Source organism: Falco naumanni, chromosome 5 (assembly GCF_017639655.2).
Source record: "Falco naumanni isolate bFalNau1 chromosome 5, bFalNau1.pat, whole genome shotgun sequence".
Classification (NCBI taxonomy): Eukaryota; Metazoa; Chordata; class Aves; order Falconiformes; family Falconidae; genus Falco; species Falco naumanni.
The window spans coordinates 92,694,352-92,710,604 of NC_054058.1; positions in this window are offsets into that span (position 1 = coordinate 92,694,352).

Here is a 16,253-nt window from a genome sequence, read left to right on the forward strand (position 1 = left end):
GGACGCAGTAGTACTCCAGCTAAGGCCTTGCCAGGGCTGCCTACGGCAGGATTAATTCACCAGCCTCGCAGTGCCAGGGCTCCAAATGCAGCCCAGGCATAACCGTTCACATCCAATTCAAACACACAGCTCCCCCCACCACCACTCTTTCCCCACCCTGGCTGCTGGCTGTTTGGCTCTGAACAAAGCCGAGTGTTTGTATCTCTGCAGCTCCTTTTTGGAATGAACAGCAAAACTCCTTCTACGACTGTGCTGAGACCTGTTTTGACCCGGGTCTTGCAATGAGATTCACAGGCTGACCCTGTACAGCACGCAGCCTGCACACTCGCCCTGAAAGCCAGGTGAGGTTACATCTTCAGGGAGAGCTTTACAGGACTCATAGGCTGACCACAGGTTGCCACAAAGACTGTATAAATGAATGTGATTTTTCTAGGTACACATTATTAACTTCCACAGAAATAAGACATCAGGAGGAAATAACTGGCGTGTTACACATAAAGTTGCTATTATAAAGAGCTGGATAATTGTCATTATAGCAGTAGGGTTCTTTTGACTTAAAAAATCATTTGTGTGACATTAAGAATCATAATATCAGCCTGAAGCAGAAAGTAATTTAGAAACTGTTGTATAAACACAGAATTTCAAAATGAATATACGTTACAAGGAACTGTGGCTATAGGAAATCATAACTCCACTGGCCTCTAGTTCCCCTTTTTACAAATACTAAAGCAAAGTAAAAACCTTTAACAACCTTCACGTGATGTGTGTGCAGCATGGGGGAAACATAGTGAAGACTCGCTCACTTCGTGCTTGGTTTTGCATGGTATAATGGGTAATATCGGTCAAAGAAGTTCAGCTTCACACAGCGTGTGTATTACTTGAAAAGAGATTAAAAAACCTCATCAAAATAGGAAGCCTTTTTTTGTTGTTATTGGCTGGATCCCCAGATGGATGACTCCAGGAATGTAGCCAGTGTAGCCAGTCTGGCAACTAATCCAGTTAAAATCCATGGACTTTATTTGGGGATGCACAAATATACGGAGATTTGAGCAGCTGAATAAAAAAGATTGCCAATTTTCAAAAAACAGTTATAGAGGTAATAATTTATAGCTCGAGCAAATGACACGTTTGATGTTGACTTCAGCCAAAACTGTATAAAATATTATTTCAATAGCGATAAATCAACATAATGTTATTGGAAATGAAAGAATAAAGTATTGTATGTATTATATTTGAGAAAAGGAGGCAAACTGAAAATCTTTGTCTCTTCAGGATTTAGTAAGTTAATAAAATAATAATTTTTTGGAGTTTACCTTCAGGTCCTCTATATATAGCACAATTTCCTTTATTGCCTTTTGTGGCAAATCAAGTAATACAAGCTTCCCTATTGCCAAGGATGCTCTCCTTATAGGTTGCATATTCTTTGGAAATATACACTTTAACGTTGTTTTATTCCTGTTGATTTCCAAATATGACTTAAAACCTTTCCCATAAATTACCTGTTGGTCTTTTTTTTTTTTTTCCCCCCCCAGTCAATAACAGCCTTTATACTAAATTGAAATGCACATCTTACCATATAAAAAGTGGAACTTCAAAATAGTCAGGAATACCATAGCTTAATGAAGTAAGGTGAAGAACACAATTTGATATTTAAATGAAGCTGATTTAATCAAAATTAGTCATGCAAAGAAGCAATCATTTAGCTAATATAATCTTGTGAGGTGCAGTCAAAATGCAATTATTTCCTTTCTCTTTCAGCTGTAATAAAAATACGACAAGGAATTGCTGTCATGATCTTAAATGGGAGTTTGGGAGGTTGAAAAAATGTAAGATGGTATCTTTTGTGTCCTCTGCACAGTCGAACATCAGGTTTTATGTTGTTTCATGAAGAACTGCAATAAAGAGTAACAGCCACATTAAATGCTCAGCAACAACTTTATATACTGACATATGTTAGAACTGGATATAAATGTTCTGTTGTCTTTGACAGACTGGCTTCATTACAATTTAGGAAATAGTATCTAATAGTTTGGGTTGTTTTTTATTTTCTATACTGCTAGCAGAAAAAAAAAATTAAATGCAGAAGCTTTGTAGGTCTTTACTAACAAAGCTAGAACCTGCTTGCCTTATCCCAGCAATAGCTACATTCAGTTTTGTAATTGCTAGTTTATGTAAAGAAAATTGGAAAAAAACCATTGTGGGATACATTGTGCTTCCTGATGGAATAGTAGGTAGTTTTCTCCTTTCTTGTGGAATTTATAAGCTGGAATTTTCTCGTTGGGTTGTAAGCACTTTATGATGCATTCAATGCAGGATTTAAAATAAATTGACAGAATCCTTTTATTTTACGGCTGTGCTCTGAAAACTGATTGTGTAAATATGCGATCACTTGTGCTAACATCATTGCAGTTGCTTTCTCCATATGCACTATCATATGATAACTTTGGTATCAAAAATAAGTTTTTCTTCTTACTATAACTTTCCAACAAGCAGAGGAGGAATGAGCCAGACTTTGGTTTGGCTTTTGCATCATGTTCCAGGTATGATAGCTGCTCATGTAGTGGGTAGAACTGATAGCTAAGTGTTGCCTGCAGATCTGTCCTCCATTCACAGCTTTTATTTCATGGGAAAGGCAGCCCATCTCTTTTTATGCTGGTTCTGAGTCATTGCTTGGGGAAGCAGCAGCAGGCCCTGGGGGAGTAGAGAGGTCCAGAAGAAGAGCAAATTAAGAGTGGGCTTTTGCTGCCCATCCTCTGAAAGGATGCCAGCAGGCAGTTAAATCCCCTGTAAGATGTGTCCTATATGAGGTTGTGTTCCCAGGGAATGTTTTAACATCTGCTGGGCACGAAAGCAGCCTTGTGACCTGATCCAGAACGATCCCTGTGAACCTCTGCAGGCAGAGCAGAGTCAGGGAAGCTCAAACAAGATAAAGAGGAGTCTTGCCTATCTCTAGTGCCTTCTCCAATAAATACCTGCTCTGTCCCTCTCTCCTACTAGGTTGGTGCTCCTGGTGATCAAGATTCTGCACAAAATCCCTCACTTCAAACATCTAAAGCTTTCAAAACAGGAAACGGCAGGTGTTCAGAACCCTTCTGAGATACATCTGCTGAAGGCTTTGTCTGCTGTTTTACTGATTTAGGCTCTTACACCACAGACTAGGTATTTAAAGCACAGGGGTGGGAGCGCAAGCTGTTTCCTCCATACCACATACGTACACACATCAGCTGAGATGCAAAACTCACATAATACCTCTTACTGGCTTTAATACCTATTTTTGTCTGTTCATATGTGTACGAGTTTGTCAGAGAGAGATGGACTCCTCATGGTACCAGAGTGCGTAAAGACCACTGGTTATTCATAAGGGGGGTGGGGGAAACTCCTGAGTTTTTGTGGCTGCTGTCAGAGGTCTCAGTATTAGGTGGTGATGCAATATTGCATCATCTTGTGGCATTGGGACTTGATGGAGAAAACGAAAGAGGTCAGAAATAGAAGTATGAAAAAAAGGAGTTCACACTTCCAACAAGGCCTCTAGTCTAATAACATTATATTAAGTACTCCTAAATATAAGATACAGGTAGGCAATCTCTGAAAGTTTCTGACACCAAAAATAATGAGTCTAATTTGCTGCCCAGGGACTACATTATGAGGTTTCTCTAGACAAGCTCTCTGAACTGTGTTGCTGTGTTATCTTCCTGTCCTGATATTTATTTCTCTTAATCTTCAAAAATTTGCTCAGCTGTATGCTTATTTGTTAGTGTATCCTCCTGTCCGTGAGGAGGCAAATACATTCGCATTGCCATAGGAGTTACATAAGGGTAGCCTTTCATCAGAGGATTTCTGTATTTTTGTTGTTGTAAATGAGTAATGCGAAATGCTTTCCCTTTAAACTACCTCATTGCCTCTCTCTGTATATCGAAGTAACATATCCTTTATGCAAAAGTGTTACCAGAGTTCCAGGCACCCGGTGGGCTAATTGATCTGCTGTCATAATACTTGGGCGTACTAAGAAAACATTCAAGTAGGAACATATTTGTTCCTCAGAGTTTAGTTGAATTCAAAATCAGCTACAAAGAAAGCTCTTTCCCAGCCTGATCCTTTCTGGAAACATACCCTTAAAACTTCTCCAACAGCTGTAACGGCTGGCCTTAGCAGAGTGCCCAGAAGATCACCACATCTAGGGTTTTTTTGACTGAATAAGATTTCTTTCCAAAGTGCCGAATCCCTCGTACGGAGAGCCTCTGGGCAGGTCTCTCTCTTTCACGAGGAGGCTGGAGATCCTGTCTGGGTGCTGGTGAGCCTGTTGGGGTGCCAGGATCACATCTGTGACAGCACTTCATGCACCTGAGACAGTACCTCCTCATAGTGGTAGCTTTGCTAAACAAACACCTATCTTCACATTGGAATATAGAGCTTCTGCCATTACGGACAGATCAAAGCCTTGCCAGCCAGCCAGCACAACCACAATGAGGAAAAAGCCAGATTCCGACCCGGAACTTTGCATCCTAGAAAGGAAAAGCTAAGGAAAGCTGGGAACCAGGAGGATGGGAAGTGTCAACCCTTACACACAAAATGAGGGCAGCATTATGGTGAGGATATTAGTGCTTCAGCACGTGGCAGTCTGGTCTGTGTAGATGGCCCTCCATCGTCTGTGTCTGCTAGGGATGGTTAAAGACAAATGTGGGAGCACTGCCCAGATAAAAAAAGCTGGTATTGCCAGATATCCCATCTATTTTAGGACTTCGAGTTACCATCACAAATATTACATTACCTTATTACCTTACTTATAAAATGCACATCCCCATACTTTCCTGCCTGTAGTGGAAAGCCAGGGCTCTCCAGAAAACTTTTGTGAAGCCTCTTCAGTCATCTCGTTTTACAGCACAAAGCCTGTGCTGTTCATCAGGGGAGGACATGGTAACTGAGCCCAGTTTGGATGGGACTATCCTGGTCCCTCATGGAAGGCAGTAACTGCTGCAAAGTGCTGGTCAGAGCCTGCTCTTCGCACGCTCCCTGTGCCCAAGAAAGTAAGCTGTGCCTTATTCTCCCTTGATCTGCAGTTCTGCACCCCAAAGCCCAAAGGGGACGTAGCAACGTCTGTCTGTGCACCGTGACTCGGCCGTAGTCACGCCACCTCAGGTATCAGCTAGGCAGGTGTGATAGAAACTTTTAATGGCTCTTATTTCTGCAGGTAGAATGTGGCAGATGGCCAGATCATGCTTTCCAGAGTGTGCAGGACAAAGTGATCCCAAGTATGTTGGTCACTGATGCACCTCCAGGCTTTGTTTAGGCCAGCTTGCCTGTGTGCGGCTGTGTGGCTGAAAACAGGCCAGGGATGGAGTTGGAACTCTTTGTGGCTGTTTGTCTGGTTATCTATCAGCTACTGAACAGGCACAGCCCACGATATTAATCTCTTGAACAACATTCAGAGGCTCTTTGATGCATTTCAGAAGCTGCAGGAAGTCTTCCTAAATTCACATAATGAGGCAGACATACAGGAGCCTTGTGTTTCATCCCAGCAGGGAGCAATTGTTCTTCTCTGGGAAGCTGATGTTCTTTCCCAGTATTTTTCCCATGTGTCTCCAATAACAAAATGCTTTGGCTGAGATGGTGTGATTTTCCCCCTTGAAGAGGGTGACCTAGCACTGGATAGACCAGATGCTGTGGTCTTTCCAAAGTACAATAGTACCCCAAAAGCATCTGGTAGATTGACAAGAATAAGGATATAGAGATGAGGGACACGTGAGAGAATGCTTGGAGGGTATTACCTCTCTGGTCTCAGATGATCTAAAATACTCCAGATTGTCTTTGGACTCTTCCTGGATTCCATTCTAAGAGAAGAAAGTAGATGCGGGGAAGGTGAATCCCTGCTATGTCCGGAGGAGAAGGGCAAGAGGACACCATGAAGGAATGATTGATGTTTGGGATATGTAACAAACCCAAATGAATGAGTGACTTTGGAGGCAGCATTTTGAAAATCCATCAAGAAGGCGTGATCCCCCTGATGGATCACAAAAGGCTACATAGCAGAGCTTGTTTTAGGCACAGAAATTGCGGGGAGTGGGATAGCAGGCGCTGCAGGGCTTGCCCCTGAGGAGTGGCTGCAGATGTGATAGGAAGCCAGTCCTTAGAAACGAGGATGGTGAGCACTGCAGCAGTGCGTGGAGCTGGCCCTGCAGAAGGGTGACCTGCCAGCACAAGGCTGCATCGTCCCTTGGGCATCAGCACCTCTGCAGAGGATGGCACTTCTCTTCAAAAAGTGAACCCCAGAAGAGTGTAATGACTCCTGTATCTTGACAGGCTGAGCACTGGAGGTGCCAACCCCACTTTAGTTCATCCTTTTCCTTATTTTTGCTTCTGTTTCAAGTAACTGGCATCACAACAGTTATAGATGAAAGGGACCTTTGAAAAGGTGTTTCTGGGAGTTTAGGAGTTGAGGTTTTGCATCCTGGAGGGTACTAATGAGGGGAAGCAGCCCAGAAGACCATGGCTTGACTGTGACATGCTCAATACCTGCGTTGACCTGAGTCAAGGGGTTCAAAACTTGAATTGCCTGTGTTAATAGCTCAGGAAAAAACAACAGTGGCTGAGTGAACTCTCTCTGTTGCACTTAGATAAACAGCAAGATACTCCGGGCAGTGTCCATCCGCTAAGAGTGAAGGCATGTCAAAGGCTGATTGCTCTGAAATCCCAGACTTAGCTCACATGATGCTCCAGTACCAGTGAGGTGACTACCAAGAACTAACCCCACTGAAACTTATGGCAGTCAAAGTGTATGGAGGCCAAGGGACTATACCCAAGCCAAATGAACTCCTTAATTAACAAAACCACAATTTTGGTTATGCATGGTCAGTGCACAGGAAAAAAGAAATATTATTTTAGGGTTCCATATAGTTAAGGGATGAGAAGTACAAAGTACAAAAAGGATCTGATTGTGTACACACGAGGTGCATGTGCAGTGGTGGCAGTGTCTGTGTTGGAGTCATCTCAGAGGGACTTGGCATTACCCCATTATCCCGTCTGAATTCTGTGAAAGGAGCACAAAAAGCAAGGAATCTTTCTGCTAGTGATTAGGGAAAACAGCTGTTTGAATCCGAGTTAGTCTGTTAATCCCATTTAAACAAATTATGTATGTTGAAACATTGGATTTCTGAGATAAGCAAATCTGTCACAGCCAGAGAGAAGGGGGGGTGTCTCGTGTCTGATGCGCTTGGGGAGATACACGTGCCATTTCTGGCACTTCAGCTTGCCAGGAACCTGAACACGAGTGTGGATTCAGCCCCTGGAGGAGGATTTACACCAGCCCGTGGAGGTGTGTGTCTGTCGGCTGCACCGGCTGGCATGAGCCTTTCAGGTGCACCGCCGACCACAGGTGCTCTCCGTGACCTCACCCTGTAGGCGCTTTGGTACCTCACCCCCTGCCCTCTCACCCACAGGCACGCCCCTCACTCCCAGCGTTCAGCCGAGGCGCCTCAGTGGCCGGCTGCACCCTGTGTCCCCTGCAGCACGGCCCCGGCCCCTTCCCGGCTGCCAGCGCCCCGCCATGCGGAGCAGCCACGCCGGCCTGGCGCAAGGCGGCACGGCCAGGGGGCTCCTCCGCACTTCTGCCCTCCAGAGCCGCCCTTCGCCGCAGCCCGCCCGCGCCGGCATCGCGTCACGCCGGCGGGACACAGGCGACCCTGGCGCTGCGGTGACACCTGCTGGGCCGGCGGGAGCATCACCGGGGCGCCGGGGGCCGCCGGGCGCGGTGCTGCGGGGACAGCTGCGCCCGCCCCCTTCGCCTGTCCGTCCCTCGGAAGTGAAACTGGAAGACAAAGAGTTTCGACGAGGAGACCTTGAAGCCGGCGGATCGGCGTCTTCTTCACAGATGTGGGATGTGCAGAATAATGTTACTCGCCAAAGCTACCCATGGGGCTCTTCTGTTTTCATTCATAAATACCTGAAGTAATTCAAGATCCTCATGGTACAGAAATGCAAAGTATCTGCGTGTTTATGAAAGAGAGCTGACAACGTGATTTTGTGTTTTGTCCAAAGTGAGCTTTAGCATTCCGCCAGGTCACCACTGTATCATGTAAGCACCTAAATCCGGTCCTGGACATGGCTCAGCAGAGAGAAGCAGGACAGGGAAGAGTGACTTCCCCTCACTGAGGATGGGCTCCATGGGGGAGCCTGGCACAGGTGCTGGGGCCGCCTGTTTGCTGCTCGCCGCATCCAGAGCCAAGGCTTCAGCAAAGCTGGGCAGCCAGCCAGGGTGAAGGAGCCCAGCTGCAGACCTGTGGTCTGTCACAGCACTATCAAAACTATCAAGCTGCAACAAGGCTTCTACCATCCCATACCAGATTAACTTCAATAAATAGTTCCCACACCTTGCCCCAGTATGGCCACCAGTCCCCCACAAGGTTCCAACAGTTCATCTGCTGTCTGGGCTGTTACATCAGCCTCTTCAGGCCAGCCCCTTTGCTTCTTGCCTCTGCTGCAACCTGCTCCTTAGCTCTCATATATCCAGGGCACACACTCTCTCTCACCCTTCTACTTCTCCCAGGTCTCTCTCCATCCCATACTCCTTAGAGCTATTTAAATACTTAGCAGGAACCAGCCACAGCTACACATTACCCACATCAGCCAGCCCACCGCCCCTGAAGCCGGCCCACAGCTGGATATTATCAATGATAATTAACCCAGCTTCATTCCTCTACAATGGTCTCTAGCAGCTTTCCCACTTGCCCCTGCCAGTGGTTACAGCTGGGAGGGCCGGCAAAACTCACTCATCCAGGGGCACCGTGGAGGCCAGTGTGACTGCTGAGGGCTGCTGACATAGAGGTCTCCCTCATGTACAAGGTTGGTCTGAAACTGGCACTGAGGAACATGTTGCTTGACAGGGTGGCTGCTGATGCTGGGGCTGGTTCAGGCCTTCTCGCTGTTGTAATTTCCCAGCAACCTGAATCTTTCCAACTCTATTTTAATTTCAACTTTTTTCATCTTCCTGACTCCATTTTCTGCAAAATGTTTCCCTGCTTTATACGTGTACCCAGGAGCATGAGCACTGCCTGTACTTTTGTTGGACCTTTCCATCAACCCTGCGCTCTCCCTTCCCTTAGCTGTACATTGGCTAGGTTTGAGGAACATACATACTTTATTTCTCCTGATATCTGGACCAGATAACTACCCCAAGCATGAAGGGCTGCCTGAGTGGTGTCAGAAATACTGAATCTGCCGTGTGTGATGCTGGACATCAAATCAAAGGTGTTAAAACCCTCCCCAGCACCCAGCCCAACCTTTTTCCTCAAACCCTCTGCTTTTGTGCGGCCAGCTTCTCAGGTAAAAGTCTTTGAAAACCCTTAAATGAAAGCTACTGTTACTCCAGTTATTGGACACAATGGGACATCTATGACAGAATATTATCTGCCAGAACATCACCATGGAGGATGGTAAGACTCTGCACCCTCACAGCACCAGTGGATCTGGTGGGGAGCTGATGAGCTGGCTTCTATTCAAGCTCATAAGATAATAATTACACCTAACACAGGTATGCAGAGTACAGGACAAAGTTATTATTAAATTCAGATGTAAAGAACCTAGTCAAGGTATTAGCAGAAGGGATACAGCACCTATTATCAAGTTCAGTAAAAGAAGCCAAATGAAACATATTTATCAAACACAAATACTTTTCCAGTAACATGAGAAGGGGATCAAGTTATACTGTATTCAAAAAAAAAGAGAAAGAAAAGCATACAAGTAGAACTGCATGCTGACTTATGGGAAATGGTATTTCTGGAGAACAGTATGAAGTTGAATGGTATGTGGTCAGTGATATTAATTAGTTTCAACACTAGGCTTTTCTGCAGCAAATTGAATGTTACAAGAAAGTTGAAAGATGGGAATTTAAGGAGTTACACCTCCATCAATAAGTTTCAAATGCATTTAGAACAATACCAAACCCCCACAATGTAGAAGAATTATAGAGGAATGAAGGCAGGTTAATTAGCATTGATAATATACAGCTGTGGGCTGGCTTGGCTGATGTGGATAATGTGCAGCTGTGGCTGGTTCCTGCTAAGTAGTTAAATAGCTCTGAGGGGTATAGGATGAAGAGAGACCTAGGAGAGAAAGAGGGAGGGGGGAGAGAGAGAGAGAGAGAAAACGTGAGTGAGCACCCTGAATGAAGGAGAGGCTTGTGGAGAAGAAGGGGGCCCAGATGAGGAGAGGCTGGCTGGAAGAGGAGTCCAGAAAAGAAAGAATCAGGATGCAGTGGAGGCAAAAGGCAGGGTGGACTGGCCTGAAGAGGATGAAGAAGCAGTACAGACAGTAGATGAACTGTTGGAACCTTGTGGGGGATTGGTGGCCATGCCGGGGCAAGGTGTGGGAACTACTTATTGAAGTTAACCTGGTATGGGATGGTAAGAAAGCCTTGTTGCAGCCAGCTAGTTTTGTTAGTGCTATGATGTCCCAAAAGCCTCCTTGGATTAAAAGTTTTCCAGAAAATCTGTATGGGTAAGTAGAAGCATGAACTGACTCTCTGGAGCTGGTGGTGTCATAGCCTTCCCTGCTTCTCTGCCCTCAGTCACTGGCCATGGGAGAGGGACTATACTGTTTAAGTTGCAGGTGGTCTTGGCCCTTCGTTGGTTAGGAAGTAACCCCAAATACCAGTGAGAGCGCAGCAACTTATTTCCAACAGGGAGAGCTGTAACTCACTGGGAGACTCTGTGCAAGGGACTGTTGGGAAATGTGTCTCTTGGGCATTCGGTTGTTGGTCTTAAGCTGAAGAAAAGCTGATGTAAAGTTTGTTTTCTCCCAGAGAAAAGAGAGAGAAAAAAGCAGTTGTTTCCATCTTGAAAGAGGAAATATCTGCTGTATGGTTGGAGGGGGTGTAGCTTGCCGATGTGTTCAGCCTAGGGCTTTCCATATGGGAATGCTCCTGCCTTCAGTCTGTTCCTGCCAGGCACAGGCACCTTATCTGCCTGCGCTGTTCCCTATGTGGGGGAACAGGTCTCACCATGCTCAATGACTCGGTAGTGACAGGAGTGCATACGGCTGGCAACAGGCATGGTTCTTCCTACCACACTGGTGAAGCCAATGTCATCTGTATTACTGCTGCATGCCGTCACCTCCAAAATACTTATCAGGAGAAGGAAGACATATATGCACAGAAGTGGGCTTAAGGCATCGGTGATATAGAACAGGCAGCTAGGAGGTAAATGACTCGTAGCAGCTGGGCAGGGATGGTGACACAAACAGGGAATGTCTTGTGCTCACCAGGCTTGTAGTGATGAAGGGTAAGAATTCAGATGAGGGCATATTGGACTGCAGTGGAGGGATATAGCACTATGCAATGAAGAGGTCATACTCCCATTCCTTTGCAGTCACTTGTCTTATTACTATTTATCTAATGTTTGTTTTATGATACTTTAAGATAGGTAGCTATTCCATGGTTTGGATTCAATGCCTTGCATTTTTTGCAAGTGCTCATACAGCCGTGTGTCGCAACCAAATCCATTCATCAAGAAATTCAGTGTTAATAAAATAATCTTGATATTACTCGAATCTTTGCAGACAGACAGTTAGCCAGATGCAAACAGCTAGCTACAAATGTGTTAATGCTGAACTCAAAACTAGATTGCAGCTGTTTGGCATTAGTGAAGCATGGTATCTTAAGGGTGGCCTTGGTTTCAGAGCAACACTTGGTATAGGGTAGTTTACCATGCACAGGTGGATGTCCCAGGACACATCTGCCTGTCCTGGCCTACAGGAAGCCCTATTCCAGGATCTTCCAGTGTTTCCCACAGGTAACCAGAGCAAATATCTGTACAGCACCTACCCCTGGCTGGCCCTCATTCTGTCAAAAAATCTTTAGGGAGGTGACGGGCACCTCTTCAGGGTGGTATTTCTCTTGTTCTCCCTTTGCTTTGTGCTGATCCTGATGTCCATTTATCTTGGCTGAAGTGTGATTGCTGTCTCGTTACTGGCCTTCAATATTTTTCCTGCTTGTAACGGATCCAGAATTCCCTTGCATCACCTTAGTACAGCTAAAGCTTAGAAAACGTATGAGTATGCTGTACATCAGTGACTGGAAAAAATCCAAAAATGCCATCTTGGGGCACACACACTATCTACCTTAGCCTACTTTAAACACAAATTCAGAGCATCTGAAACTAGAAGGCTGCTTTTTTTCTTTAATTGAAGAGTTATGCATTTTCCATGGGCATTTCAGGATCTAACTTAGATGCCTAAAGCATGCGATTACATCCTTTGCTTGCTTCGTTAGGACAAGTCTGATATTTTTATCAGGTTTCTATTTCCTCTTGTTAAACTACCTTGTTCAGCAGGTTCCACCTTGTATTAACATATTCCCAGTTAAACCTGGTTATGGTGAGAATCTTTTATTCCCCACTCCCTTCCCCCCAGCTTCTAATTATAGCCTTTGAGGCCTGCTTATGGGTTACAGCGATCATGGCAGATGTCTTTTACCAATATTTATTCCTTTTTAAATTAATAAGTGTGAAGCGTGTAAACAAAAATCAGAAGTTTCCTTACAGGTTTTAGTTTTCATATGCTAGAGAGGGACCCAGGGCCCCTGTCTCTGCCATTCTTCCCACCCTCAAATTAGGTACACCCTGTTGCAATATCCTTCAGGACTATAATTTTGTCTAGCCCTGTAATGTTAATTATTACTTTCATCATCAGTACAGCAACTGCCACTTCTGTACCTGGAGGAGGATCAGCATCTCCAGGCTATCCTCTGGGCTTAATCCTGGAGACACAACCAGACTTCTCACTAGCAGATCTAGACCAAGGCCTGATCCTGCAGTATGGTTTCTTTTAATAGTGCTCGGTACGTAATATTCAGCCATGAATTTGTGTAATTGTTCTTTGAATCATGTAAGCTTTTGAAACTCATGTCATCTTGCAATTAGTTCCACAGCTTAATTATGCACTGTGTAGAAAAGTGTCTCTTTTGTTTGCCACCTGAGAATTTGGTTTTGTGCCTTCTAGGTCTCGTATTAGGAGAGACAGCACATAGCCATTCCCCATTTGTCTTTCTCAGGCACTTGGGATTTTCTCTCTCTGCCATAAACCTGTTTTTCACAGGCTAAAAGTCCAAGCACTCATTCCTTGCACAGAAACAGTCTCATTGCTTCTTTACCATGTTAACTTTCATCCCCACAGTTTTTCTAGGTCTACTATACCAAAGGTATTGATAAGACCTGTACATTGTATTCGAGGGGGTGCACTATGGATTTACAGTCACACACTGGTATTTTTTTCCTATTTTGGCCTCCTGTCCTTTATTAAAAATACTTTTTCACTTAAATAACATCACCTGGACTCATTTGCCCCTTGGAGAGAGGAGGATGCTTGATCTGCAGCTTGCTAAGTCTCATGCTACCTGAAGATGTAAGAAATGTTGTGACAATAGATGCTAGAGAAGAGGTACCCTCAACACATGGCCCAGTGCTACACCAAAGCCCATGAATTCAGACACAAGCACAGAAAGCATTTGTCCCTCGCTGGCTGGCTATGATTAATTTATTTCAGGAACGTTGCTTGCACGCTATACAAATGCATACTTAGCAAAGGGATGATAGTAGTGTGTACTGCTGCCTACCTGAAGCTACTGCCATGGCGCTTTCCAAGTGATTGGTGTTGTGGTATAAGGAAGGCCACAGCCGTCTAGAGGCATCGCATCTTTTGCACAATGTTTGTGAAGTGAGGGAGAATGTTTTTGCCAACAGCAACTACAAATGTTCCTTCCAAAACCAAATGATTGAACCACACGTTTCTGGCTAACCCACTGCAACGCATCCACTTTCACTCTTGATCTCAATCTCTTTATAATGCTTTTAGTTCTATGCTGTGTGGTGGGTACATTTAGGCCATGTGTTTGTGGTACTAGTAGTGCAGTCTACTTCATAAAATTAGGCTCTTCCGAACTGTTGCCCTTAGCCTTTCTGCAGCTCTCCTTACTTTATATTCTCCTTGCCATTCTTTCCAGAGTAACCTAAACCCCAGCTGCTGGTTGCCAGACTGTGTTCATTGCACAGAAGACCCACAATTGTTTCCGGGCAGGTGATGTTATGAATGCTAAAAATTCACATGTGTTAGGGGAAGGAAGCCTAAGCATAGTCAAGGAGGAGAACTCTGTGGTCTCTCAGTTGCTCCAGAGCAGCAACGTTCCACCTAATGTGGATGCTAGCCCAGCTGCTGACCACCACTTGTCGCCACCTGTGACATTAGAGGATCTCCTCTCCCTCGGCATCCAGCACAGAGGGGAACGGAAGCATGTACAAGTAGACTAAAGCTTTCTTCTTGCACCCTCGCAACCCTTGCCCAGGGAAAGAAAAGAGGGGCGCCACCACAGCACTACACAATTCCCACCTTACTGCTGAATGTGCAGCACTTCTGCTGCTGGCTGAACCTCCACTGATACCACCATGTAACCAGGTCAAGTGGCAGGAGCCAAGAGGTGTGCTCTGACACAATGCAAGTCACCCTTTGCCTGTAGACAGGTGGAAAGGAATGGTGTGGTTTGGTGACAGGTGAAAGAAAAACGAAAGAAGGGACAAAGAAGAAAATGAAAACAGATTGAGAGCAGAAGGAACCATATGCAAAAGAAACATTACATAGAAAGAAAATGGAAGGTGAATGGCTTTTGTTTGCACTAAAAAGGGAGGCAATAATTGGAGGAAAGAAGAAGCAGTAGCTGAGGAGGGTAGTGATATGCATAACAAAGTAAGGCTGACCCCGATAGCCCCACCTGGGGACTCAGAAGAAAGTTTGGGAATGGTGGGAGCTATTTTTTCAGGTGACGATTTACGGGTTTTGCTGTACTAAGGTCTTGGGTACCGCAGTAGTCACAGAGTCCTTGGCTTTTCCCAGGCATAACGCAAGATGAAACTCCAGAAGATGGTGGTGGCAATTCTCACACTGTTGATGCTGGTGGTGGGGCCACTGAGGGCTGCGGCCGTAGTGGTGCTTGTTCTCCTCCTCCTTGTTTCTACCTCTCCTTACCTGGGTGTTAGGGGAGGAGGAAATGCAGAGAAAGACAGCTAGGAGCAGAGCTTCTTGTTAAGTGAGGCTGCCTGACCTACAGGGCAAAACAAAGAGGGTGAAGTCAGTTTTTTACAGGTGGCCGCTGTTGCAGATGGTCCTTCAGTCTACCTGAATAGACGGCTGTCGGAGCCCTCCGTGCCTCCCCCAGCTCCAGGGAGTTTGGCCGGCTGAGTCAAGCTCCACCTCCTCACTGATAAGAGATGTTGTGAAAGAAATGGAGAGTGGGCCTGCCCATCCTTCCCTTGGGAGCTGCTTTTAAGTTGATGCTCTTGCCTGGTGCTGCTTGCGCTACCTTGCAGCTGTGTCTGCAGCTCCTCTCAGTCCTTCTCATTCTGACCCCGACCTTGACACCCTGGCTTCACTTGACTCCCTGGCTTGGCCTCAGACCTGCTTCATTATGACAGCCCTCCTGGCTGGTAGGTGGCCTGAAGCTGGCTCTGATTGCTGCCTCCAGACCTGCTCCTGATCCGGACTCGCTGACTCAACTTGCTGACACCCTATTGGCAAGGCAGTGCTCCTGCCTGTGTCACTGTCACCCTCAGCTCCTGGCCTCCATGCCTTCCCTGGTGGAGCAGCCTGCCCATGCTGCCCCCAGCACCATTCCTGTCATCTTACAGAGCTCTGCATTTCAAATGGAGAATCTGTTAGACATGAAGTGTATTTGCATGCCAACTGCGCTTGGCAGGGAAGAGGGATTTTTGTCCTGAAGAAATTTTCCAAATTTCAAAAATATTTTATCTTGCTGTAAACATCAGAATGTTCAGAATAGTTATTTTGGTGATAAATCCAAAGTAGGTGTCTTGGCTCAGGGCTTACAGCACTATTGGGAGACCACAGCTTATGTTTTTCTACCAGTGCATGGTTAGTCAGCTCTACGAAATGCAGTAGTGCCAACGAATTATACTAAAGGAATCCTACACTATATTAGCCATAGTTTGAGGCAATTGGGTTGAAGAGTGGCAATGGGAAAGTTAGGGTCAAACATGGATGTGCCAGATGACCAGTAGTACTAGGAGCTGTATATCCAACAGTTTTCCCAGTGAAAGCTCTTTTACATACTTTTTCTAGGTTCATTAATCTGTGATAACAGCACATGTTATATTGCTAAGAGCAATGCCTTTTATACCAGCCATAACCAGATGGTGCATCTCTAGATCAGAACCTGGAGATGCTGTTCAAAGTGGAAGTAGATAGGGATTTGAACAAAT